Below are 11,075 nucleotides of genomic sequence, written 5' to 3'. Positions count from 1 at the left end.
AATCAGGGCGCCTGAAGTCAGGCTCCAGAGACCAGATATAGGCTCCTCCCCTCAGCAGGTGCTCCTGTACCTCAGAAAACCAGGCAACCTTTATTGAGGGGCAATTCAGGAGTCTAACTTTGGTATGCCAACTTTGCAGGTGTTGGCCCTAATTTCTCCTTGATTATCACAACTATTTTCAGTCCTGTGTCCAAGACAAATTTTTCAGTGGTTCTCAGCTGCAAACAAACCTGCTTCTGCTGGAAGAAGCGTCTGTCTGCCAGCCTCTCTGTCACCAGCCTATCTGCTCATGTCTCTCCTGCGTCCTGCCCCTGTCTGGGGGTTGCGCTCCTCCTGCTTTTAGTTTACTTTGTTTTGCAGCCTTTCAATGGTTTTCACCATTTGATGGCTGTGCATTTCCATTCATAGCCATGGGGTATTTTTTTTTCATCAGTTTTCAAAGGGAGGTTGAAACCGAAATTGACCGGTTTAAATAGAATCCTGCCAGGCTTGTGAATACTATAACAATTTCCTGACCGCCAAACATAGGCGCCGACTCTGGCGAGGCGGGTGTGGGTGCTTGCGGGAAGAGCTGACTGGGTGTGGGGCCTGGGGCAGAGCAGGGTTCGAGCAAGTCTGAGTAAGTCAGCACCTATGCCTCCAAAGGAATGCACAATTGGTACTACACTGCACACCGTGGTCATGGCATCAGCAGGCACAGAATTCAGATCTTCCTGCTGCAGAGACATAGAAACCTTGAATGAAAGGAGAACATGCATTAGCTGTTAGCAGTATAGGGACTATGACACACAGCTGAGCAGTTCTAATTCCCTCCAATAGATGGCGATGGTGCACATACAGCTGAGCCAATTCTATATAATCTATATAGGCGTGGATGCTACTTACTGCTCTCCCCAGCTTTGAGACTTTTCTGTCGCTTTCCTCCTCCCACCTGAGGAATTTCACAAACGTCACTGTGCAGACCTGGGTTTTGTTTTTACTTCACAGTTTGTGGGTTGAGGGTAAAGTAATCAAATGGAAGAAGAACTCTCTCTTTCAAAGGCTGAACCCAGGCTGTGTTCGAATGCTGGTGTCTGAACTGCGGGCCACAGCCTGGGGTGGGGGGCTCCCAAAGCACAGGCCAGGAGCATGCTGGGTCGTATCCCAGTCACAGCTCCACCTACAACCTCCCTCATCGACACCAGTGGGGTGGTACCACTGAGCAACTGGGGATCAAAGTGTTTCTCTCACAGAATGGGAGGTTGGAGGCCTAGTGTCAACCGTGGAGCCTCAAAGTATGATTAAAATCCAGGGCCTGTCCCCTCCCCGCTCCTGTGCAAACCAGCTTTGAACGGAGGATCTAAGATGGGCTGGGCCTAGGAAGGAATCCCCCCGCAACATAGCACTGGACACATCTGTACAGCCCCTCGCACCGCTAGGGCCCTGGGCCATGCCTAGGACTCCTGGGTTCTACAATCATACAAATCATAAATAATAATAATTAATAAAGAGGCAGCTGCTCTGTTACCACAGCAGTTATAGGCTGAAATAGGAGCTGGGGCCTGGGCAGGGGTTATGGCAGTGGATCCACGAGCAACTTCCCCTCACCCCTCTCTGCCATGCCCCTGAGCCGCTGTGAACAGAAGCACATCCACAGAGCGAACGGCTTGGGGAACCCACCCTGGGCGGTCTCCACACATCAGCCCCCCATACCCTCTGTGCAGTGGAACCGGGTCCATCCTGCCACATTTCGGAGGCTTCCAACTCCACAGCGGGGCAACTCCTGGGACCAGGGAGAGCTTCCCTGGAGCAAAGCAAAGCACGGAAGTCTGTCTAGTTAGAGAAGGCGGGGTAGTTTGAGAAACTGTGGGGGTGACCGGACCAGGAGGAGAACAGAGCAAAATGGGATCAAAGAGTAAAAAGCCAATGGGTGGATCAAATTCATCAAGGGGAGGGAGGGATAATTGATGGGGAAGAAAGGGAGAGGGAAGGGTCAGCCGGGCTCATGTCGACAGCTGGGAAGGGAGTGGGATGGGAAGTTAGCAGGAAAATAAGAGATCTGACCTGAAACAGTAAAGAAACAAGAGCTCAGTGGGGAGGGGAAGGGAGGGGAGATCTCCCCTAAACCCTGTTCTCAGGCCTGTTAGTGGTACTGGGTTCCCCAAAATCATTCTTTGAGGCTGGACCCAGAGAGGTCACTGAGGTCACCGTTACTTAGTGAACTGATGTAAGAAAACACCGGTGCCTTGAGTGATTCTCCCCAGGGACGGGGCTGGGAACGGAGACTGGCTGGGGCTTCCTGAAATCTTTAGAGCTTTATCACCAGCCCTTGATTCTCCCCCTGGAGAAATTACTTCGCGTGCAACAAAAACATGTTTTCCTAAAGGAATGAGCCGAGTTACCTCTCGCTACAGGAAAAAATAAAATGTAAACCACCCTGGACTGACCGTTCTTCTCCAGCCGCACGGCTCCTGCGAGGCCAGGGAGCGGGGGGCACGGAGGGTGGCAGGCAGGAGAAACTAAAACCAGTTAAACTTAAGAATGTGAAAAAGGAAGAGGGATGGTCGCAGGGTCAAGATACGGGTCTGAGCCATGGGACATCTGGAGTCAATTTCTGGCTCAGACCCAGCCTCCCTTGGGAAAGTCACATGGGACCAAGTTTCCAAGAACTCCACACCCACTGTTGGGGCTGGGTTTTCTACAGAGCCTCCCATGTTTCTGAAAATGTGATTCCTCATTTGCGGGCCTAAACATCCTTCAATCCTATGGCTCAGTTCCCCACACCTGTAAAACAGGGAGAGGACAACAACGTTTCCCTTCTCCCACCCTTGGTCTGTCTTCTCTAGTAAAACCATCGGCTCCACGGAGCAGGGACTGGTTCTCCCTATGTGTCTGCACAGCAAGGGCCCCGCTTTTGGTGGCAGCCCCTAGATGCTAGTGAAATAAATTATATACTAATAAACCCAGAGCAGTGTGACGCTGCAGGTAGGCCATGAGACGGGGAGGCTGGGTGCTAGTCTTGACTTTCCCCCTCACCCCCAATCTGCTGTGTGACTTTGGACACATGACTCATCTCCCCTGTGCCTCTATAAAATGGAGGTGATGCTCATTGTTGTAAAGCTCTTTGAGATCTACAGCTGAGTTTCCCCTGGCTCAGGTACCAGAAGCCCCTGGGTCAGGCACTGCCGCAGGGATTCTGGGGAGCGTTTGATGAGTTCAGGCGGTAAGCAGCTGAATTTGAGTCATGATATGAGAGTCGGAGAACCCATGACCACATTGTCAGACCAGGGCCTCTAATTCTGCACAGGTGGTTCCAGACATGCTATGATGTGCATGTGCTGAATCATCAGTGGTTGGAAGTGCAAAAATAGAGGCCAAATGAAGCCTGTTTGGAAATTTGGCCTAGTAAGGTAAATAGGGTGGCATTTTCAAAAGCACCTGCGAGACTTAGGAGCCTGCGTCCCACTTCCAGAAGTGACTTAGGGTCAGATTTTCAAAAGAATGTAGGGAACCCCAAAGCCACCGATGAAATCAGTTGGAGTTAGGCCCCAAGGCATTTCTGAAACTCCCTCTGGGCACTGATCTGAATCTAACTATCTTTGAAAACCTGGCCCTCGGCACTAGGAAGTTAGTGGGACTTAGGCTGCTATGTCACTTTTAGGCTGTTTTGAAATGTGACCCTTAGCATCTGGAGGTCCTCCAGGTATGAGAACATCTGCACCCACTGCAGGAGGTTCAGGGAAATACCCTACAAACCGTCATTTGCGGGTCCTGTTGTAGAACTTGTTCGATTTAAATCCATTTGCTCTCTCTCTCTTTTTTTTTTTTTTTTTCACTTTTTTGGTCTAAGGCAATGGTTGGTCTCCAGCCTTCTCCCCCATCCAGCTCACCTCACCTTTGGAGCCATCCAGCACCATCTGCTACTTGGAAAAACCCGGTCTGCTAATCTGCTCTAAGCTCTCTGAATCCTATCTGCTCCCTCTAGTCTGTACAGTCTGCCGGGTGGTTTGATGGAAGAAAATGTCGCTATCGCCCAGGTTTGCTGGGATATATGAACAGTGACAGCCACAGCTCTTCAAAGCCATCCCTGGGGAGCGCAGGTGGAGTGTCTGCCGATGCTGCTGGGCTCTGCAGTGTCAGCTGTAATTAAGGTTCCATTGGCATTTCCATTATAAATGGGATGGTGTAGGGAGAGGATCAGCTTGTTTTATTTTAATACCTCAGGCATCCCAATCTGCAGCTCGCGGACACCCACCCACCCCACAGGCTGCCAGCCTGCATCTTTCGCTTTAATGTAAAAAAAAAAGACATAAATTCTGCAGACATTTTTTGAGAGCAGGAAACGCAGCTCTGGATTTCAGCCCTCGCACCCTTTCAGCCCTCGCAATGACTGTTTTGTAAACAGTGATGGGCCAGTTCATCCCTTCCCCAGAGCTAGGCTCTGATCCTCTATTCTGGGACATGCCAGGAGCTGCCCTTAGTTGCACCCTAGCTGCAATACCCCTTATGGGCTGTTCCAGCTGTCAGGAATAGCCAGGGTGTAGGAATGCCCCAGTTATGTGTCCTCTCTCCCTGCCTCATGCCCCAGGGAGGATGCCACATGGGATGGCACGAGGCTGGCTATCACCAGCTGTGCCTGTGCTGGGGTCTGCTCTATGCCAAGGCTGCTCCTTATGGATCGTTCCAGGGGCTTTGTGGCACCTTTCCTTTGCAGCCTCGCCAAAGCGAAGGGGCTGCAAGGCTGTTTGTCCCTTTGTGCTTAAAGCAGGCTGAGCAGTCATTCTAACTAATCAAGCCACACATCTAAGGCCTCATTCTCCCTGGACCCTAGAGTCACTCCAGATTGACATCATGGTCACAGAGGAGAATCCTACCCTCACGTTGGAAAATTAGCGGCTAGAGGCTAGTTCCCTGCATTAATATCACATTGAAAAATGGCTCAATATGGCATGAGAGGCCCTTTTCCCTGTGCACCTCCCGCAGCTCCAGCCCTAGCCTCCCACCGCTCTGCAGATGCACCTCAGGCCTGGCCCACAGCACCTCCTGCTATTCAGAGCTCCAGCAGAGACAGCTAATCACACTTGCTTGTGCTTTAGGGAGCTCAGCTCAAGCCCATGCAATCTGCAGAGAATCTTCGCGGTTGAATTCCTCCCTGAGTCAATTCTTTCTCAGCCAGGTTCAGTTTTAAACCAACCAGCCCTTTATTTTCCAAGTGGGTATCTAATGCCAGCCCGGATTGGGTACCGGCTTTTGGAGCAGCTTCATTCTCAGCTGCCTCCCCATAATCTGCCACCTCTGCTGATTCCCCAACAAAAGGTTTTTCCAAGCAAGGCTGCCAGAAGAGAGCTGCTCTGGGGGAGCCTTGGCTGTGCTGGGTAATGGTGGGTGACCTTTGCTTGCACTCTATCTCCCTTTGCTACTTTTGCAAATGAGTCCGTGATTCCCAACACCCAGGGTTAGTTAGTGTCACTTCTAATCCCCTAATGATCCCTGTAATTGTGGAGGCATATGGGGCCTCCTACTGCCTTGCCAGATGACCCTCTCCCATCCCCCCACACCGCTTGCAGGATAGCGTCCCCTTTTGCAAGGCTGACTTTGAACGAAAGCTCTGGACCCTGCTTCCCAATTCTGCCAGAGTCTGTTGTGACTATCAGATTCCCCCCCGCCCTCCAGCTCTGAAGCACCCATCTGCCTCAAACATGAGGTCAGAGGGGGTAGGGCCAGCAAAGAGCTGCTGGCTCACGTGGGTCCATTTTCCAGAGCACCTCACGGGAAATGTATCGTGCAAGAGCAAAGACACGGGCCTGAGCCTGCAATGCCACCTCAGGCAAAACCCTCCGCCACCTGAGTCCGGAGCGCAGGCTTGGCCCCTTGAGAGAACCAGCCAAGGAGAGAGGGGAACAGAAGGAGAGAGACCTACAGGGAGATGGAGAGGGGGGACATGACAGAGAGCGAGAGAAAGGGACAGACAGAGGGAAATGGGGAGCAAAATGCAGCCGGAAGGGAAAGGAAGAGGGGGAAGGAATTAGAAAGAGAGGTGAGAGCCAGACAGAGGGAGAGCGGAGCACAGAGAGAGGGGCAAGAACTGAATTACCGTGAAAACTGTGCCACTCAGGAAGCGGGGTCTGGAGGAAAGGTGGGGAGAGGCTCCCGCCTCGGAGGAAATGCAGGGGAGCTCTTCCTAGAGGATGCTGGGCTAGTGCGGGCTGGAGAGGAAACAGCTGAGGCAGCTGCAGAACATCTGGCAGCAGAGAGAACTCCCCAGGGACCCCAGAGGACAGTGTGACTGGCAGGCAGGCAGAACAGGGTGGATCCCGCCAGCTCTTCGCTTCCTGTGCGGGCCTTGTTTACCAGATGTTTCTCTCCATTCATCCTCTTTGCTCCCCAGCCCCCACCCCCTTCATGTTGAAGGTGGGGTGGGAGACTCCCCAGTGCTGCTCTGGGGAGGGCTGTCAAAGGGCGCTGGGAGGGGCATAGTCAGGGGCTGGGACGAGGCCAGGTGGCCCCTCTTGGTGCATCCTTCCTCATGCTGAGTCAATAGTTCCACCCAGCCTCTGTTTGCCTCCAAACACTTGCCTAGCGCCAGCCTCCATGTGCAATCCCAGCTGATGCAACCACCCCAGAGTGAAACACTCCCCCCATCACCCCAGGGTAAAACAGCCCCCAGTGCCTCCATCATCCCAGGGTGACTCCCCCACCCCCTTTTCCCCAAGGAGAATCATTCCCCCCTGCCACCGTAACCCCAAAGTGAACCTCCCCTCCATTAACCCCCATGGTGTAACAGCCCCCCACTTGTCTCCATTACCTGAGAGTGATGCCCCACAACCCTGGGTGAAACATCCCTCTCCCCATTGCCCCAGCAACAGTCACGCTCCAGTTGCTCTCCTAGCACCCCAGACTAATAACCGAACCCCCACTGCCAAGTGACCTCGGGGCAGCAGCCTAGTCTCGTTGTCTCCTCTTGGTTCTGGGTAACAAACGTTTACTTGCTTAGGAGCCTTTCGGCTGTTATGGGCCTTGGGAATGGTCTGCTGCTGAGCCCCACTCCTTCCCGGCCCCCCAGCACACTGTGTGAGCTCTGGTTCCAAGGTTCCTCACTGGGCACAGCCCTGAGCTCCACTTGGAGTTGGAGTTGTTCAACCACCACCCCAAGCATGGTCTTCTGGGGGTGGGATTGTGCTGTTGGAAGAGCTGTCTTGCAGAGATGTGCATAACCTAAGGGTCCAGTCCTGGAACCACTGACTGTGGGATACAGCTCCTTCCCTGCAATGGGATTACACTCGGTAGCAAGCACTAACGCAAGCCAGTGAGCATTACACTGTAGTTAGTGTCTGTAGAGTTGGACGCTGTCATGGCCTGCTTATACTCTGTCTTGTTGGTTCAGTTGGATACAGTATTGTTAGCTCCCAGTCCTGACCTGCTGCTTAGTCCTGCCGAGTGCTATGAAATGGCAGCTGTTTCCCACCCCACAAGGAATTGATTTTGGTGGTGGATGAAATCAGGTCAGAAGTCCAGTCAGGTGCTGCCCCTGTATTATGGAGAACAGTGTAAAGGAGAAAGAGCATTGATTGAAATGAAAAGGCTGTGGATTTAAAACACATATGAGGAAATGCCTTTTATACACAAGGGGTAGTAATCCCATGGAACTCACTGCCACCTGATTATTGCAGCAAACAGCTTGGTAAGATTTTTTGTTGAAGGATTAGACACACAAATTAAAAGTAGCCTCTTTCCTTAAATGAGCTCAGAAAAAAAATAATAACCAGAGTAACCACAGCTAATGATTCAGGGACTAAACTGATCACCAGCTGGGATCAGGACACTCTTCCCCCTACAATATTGCACAATTAGGTGCATTATGGGGAGCTTATGTCTTCCTCTGAGCCATCTGGCACTGGCCACTGTCTAAGACCGAATACCGGTCTAGCTGGCTCATTGGCCTGTCCCAGCACAACAGTTCCTGTGCTCCTGGGAGACCATGTTAATGGGAGTTATGCAAACTAAATCCCCTCGCTCTGCTGAGCATTTACTCCTTAGTGTCCAATCAGTTTGTTTTATCAGGTGTTCATTTAACCCGGGTTTCCCATCAGTCTAGGGCATCCATCCAACCTGCTGCATAGAACCTCTAACTGGGGTTGAGCACACAGTCCATTCCAGACAGGCCAATAGTCCACTTCAGGTTACTTTCCTCTCTAGGCTGTAAGCAGAGTCAAAGTTCCAGATGGCCTCCGAAATCCAGTTATTCTCCTCCCTAGAGCAATCCCTAGAGGCCATTTCCGATTGTCCCAGAAATCCAGGGCAGGATTTTCCCTACCTCAATCCACATGAAGAAACAGGCTGCGAGAGTCCTCTACCTCTCTTAACCCTAATGCAAGACTTAACCAACGTGCTTCCTGCAGGACAGTCAAAGGTAAATCCCAGCCTGGAGATTTGCTGGTTTCCTTGAAAGAGATTCGAGCTGGTCCCCCGCCTATCTATCTTTGCCATTCTGCATAGACGTTTGCTGGTACACCCCCGCCCCCGCTCCAGGGGACTGTCCCCTTCTCCTTGGTGGTACTCCTGCCAGTGGAAAAACCCTGCTTGGGGGTAATTTTCATGTGAAGGGCCAGGCCCTCTTGGGGAATGCTTCCTCTTTTTCTGGATCAGTATTTAAGATTCCTTTAGCAAAATGTACTGCTCTGATCTGTACTCTCTATTGGCTCAGCTCCCTGGGAGTTTCGCGTCAAGTTACTGCGAGAGTGATAGTAGCTCCGAAGGGAAGAAATAGGGAGTAAAAGTCAGAGAGATACAATTAAATTAAAAACATCTATTCTCTAATCCAGGGGATCCAAGGGGGGAAGAGAAAAGCTGAAGCCGCTGAATGTTCACCTGCAGCACATTCCTAGCAGGATTTGTCTGTAGGCAAATTGCATCTCATATTCACTGTCACTGCCTAGCTGAAATCTTAATCCAGGCACAGCAGCGAGGGGAGGATTCCGAAGGAACGCAACCGACACAGGGATTTTACCAGGGCTTCTAACCTTCCTTCACAGCCCTTAAGAGTCTCCTGCTTTAGCTGTTTTTTTATTTCATCCAGAATGCTCTGCTCCACGTGGCCTTACTCCTTGAGGCGTTAGCTCATCAGCACTGACACTAAAACTGATTAGCCACAATTTACCTACCTTTCACAGCTCCTGCTTGATCTTCCCTTGATCCCATGTGAGGCAGGAGAGAGGAATTTCCCTAAAGTCACAGGAAGCAGGGGCTCCTTGCTCATGTTCCTATTGTCCCCCAGAGGCCTTTACATACACGCAGGCCTAGTCAGGTCCCTGGGATGAAAACTCACCTCGCAATCAGCAGCCTCCCCTCACGCAAAAGGCCAACAGATGGCATATAGCAGCTGCCTCGCTCTGATGGTCACTTTAGGGTGGCATAGAGGGTAGGATAAAGCGGGGGCTTTCAAGGCCTGGTCTGGGGGAGCCCTGATTGTGGCAGTTTGGGGCTCTCAGATCCTTTGGTTGTGGGCAGGGCAGGGGAGGGGAAAGGCAGGAGACGGTTGTGTGTGGGGCAGAAACCCAGGGCAAGAGATCCAGTCTAGGTGCCCTGGTTCCATCTGTATCTGTCAGGTGACAGGCAAGGATTCTGGTCTTTGGTTCAAGTTCTCACGTGCAAGATGAGTGGTTTATAAAAAATAAGCCACCCGTGTTTCCATAAAGGGCGAGGGCCCTGATTTTGCAACGTCAGCAGAGTCCTGGGTTAGGTTATGTCAGCCCCTGACTGAGGACATTCACTCATCTGTCACCATCAAGGTTCACAGCTTGGGGGTCCAGTTAGATTCCCATCAGATAACATCACTGACCAGCACAGCTCTTATCCATCCACATCCAGTCAGGAAGCTGTGTCCTTTCTTCCTGGGTGGACCCATGCTGCCCATTCTCCATATCTTGATCACCTCGAGGCTGGATCACTGCAATGCTCTCTGCCTGGGGCAGCACCTTAAATCCATGTGGAAGCTGGTGGAGAATGTGGAGACTCGCTTGTTTTGTATCTGGCCGGGGGCAGGTGACAGCCATGCCCTCGGATCTGCACTGGCTGCCGATTGGCTCCAAGTGGAGCTTAAAGTGTTGGTGTTGACCTGCATAGCCCTAAGTGGCCTGGGGCCATCCCACCTGAGAGACCATGTCCCCCATCGCCCCACCTAGCACTGTTTGAGGTCAGCGGAGGGACTCATGCTGGAACTTCCAGGGAGAGGGGGCTGACAGCGGGGTGTTCTCCACAAGGGCCCCTTGGCTTTGGCATTCACTTCCCCTCCCTTGATCCCGCACAGGTGGAACCTGCTGCCCTTCAGAGCTCACCGTTGTGAACCAGTGCTGCTGGGACGGGGCTGAGCGTGCTCAGGGAATGTCTCCACGGGCGCTGGGGGGCTTCAGACGGGATTGTGCTCTGGGCAACTCACCCGTCCTGCCGCTTGCCCTGCTGCAGCTGGCACTGCTATTTGTAGCGCACGCCTTGAATCGGCGCTAGAGCTGATATGGAAATCCCACCTCCAGCTCCAGTGTAGACGTACCTTGGTGGAAACCCAAGGGGTCAGGAAAGTTTGTGCGGCAGTGTTTCCCTGGCTGTATGGTGTGGACGGGGGCGGGAGTTTCTGCTGTTCTGGTTTTACTCTCCTGGATTGTATTTTGAGTCAATGGTGGGCTGTCTGCAGCTTGGGAGAGCCCCAGTATGTGCGCCAAGTTCAGACAAACAAAGGCTGCAGGATCTGAGCTTAAGTCCAGGGCTCGGCCCTACATTCTCCAACCCAGCAGAGCTGGCCTCAAGCACAAGCAAGGCAAGCCCCTGCTCCTTGGCAGCAGTCACAATGTCTCACAGGCCATTTCCCCTTCGAGAGTTCAGGCTCCTGCCGGCCGGCCGGGAGGAAGGGCAGGTTTTGGGCTGCTGGAGCAGAGCAAGCAGATGAAAGTAGAGGTGGTGGGTTATGGGAACAGGCGAAGCCACGCTGCTCCTTCCGCGGGGGCCCAGGTGGCCACACACCATGGGAGGCAGGACCCTGGCGCTTTCGTCAGTTTCTTTTTGCAGCAGCTGGGGGAGAAGAATGTGCTCTGCCCCCCTCCCTC

Source organism: Lepidochelys kempii, chromosome 13 (assembly GCF_965140285.1).
Source record: "Lepidochelys kempii isolate rLepKem1 chromosome 13, rLepKem1.hap1, whole genome shotgun sequence".
In the NCBI taxonomy this organism is placed as follows: Eukaryota; Metazoa; Chordata; order Testudines; family Cheloniidae; genus Lepidochelys; species Lepidochelys kempii.
Note: the sequence above shows the minus strand (reverse complement) of the source record.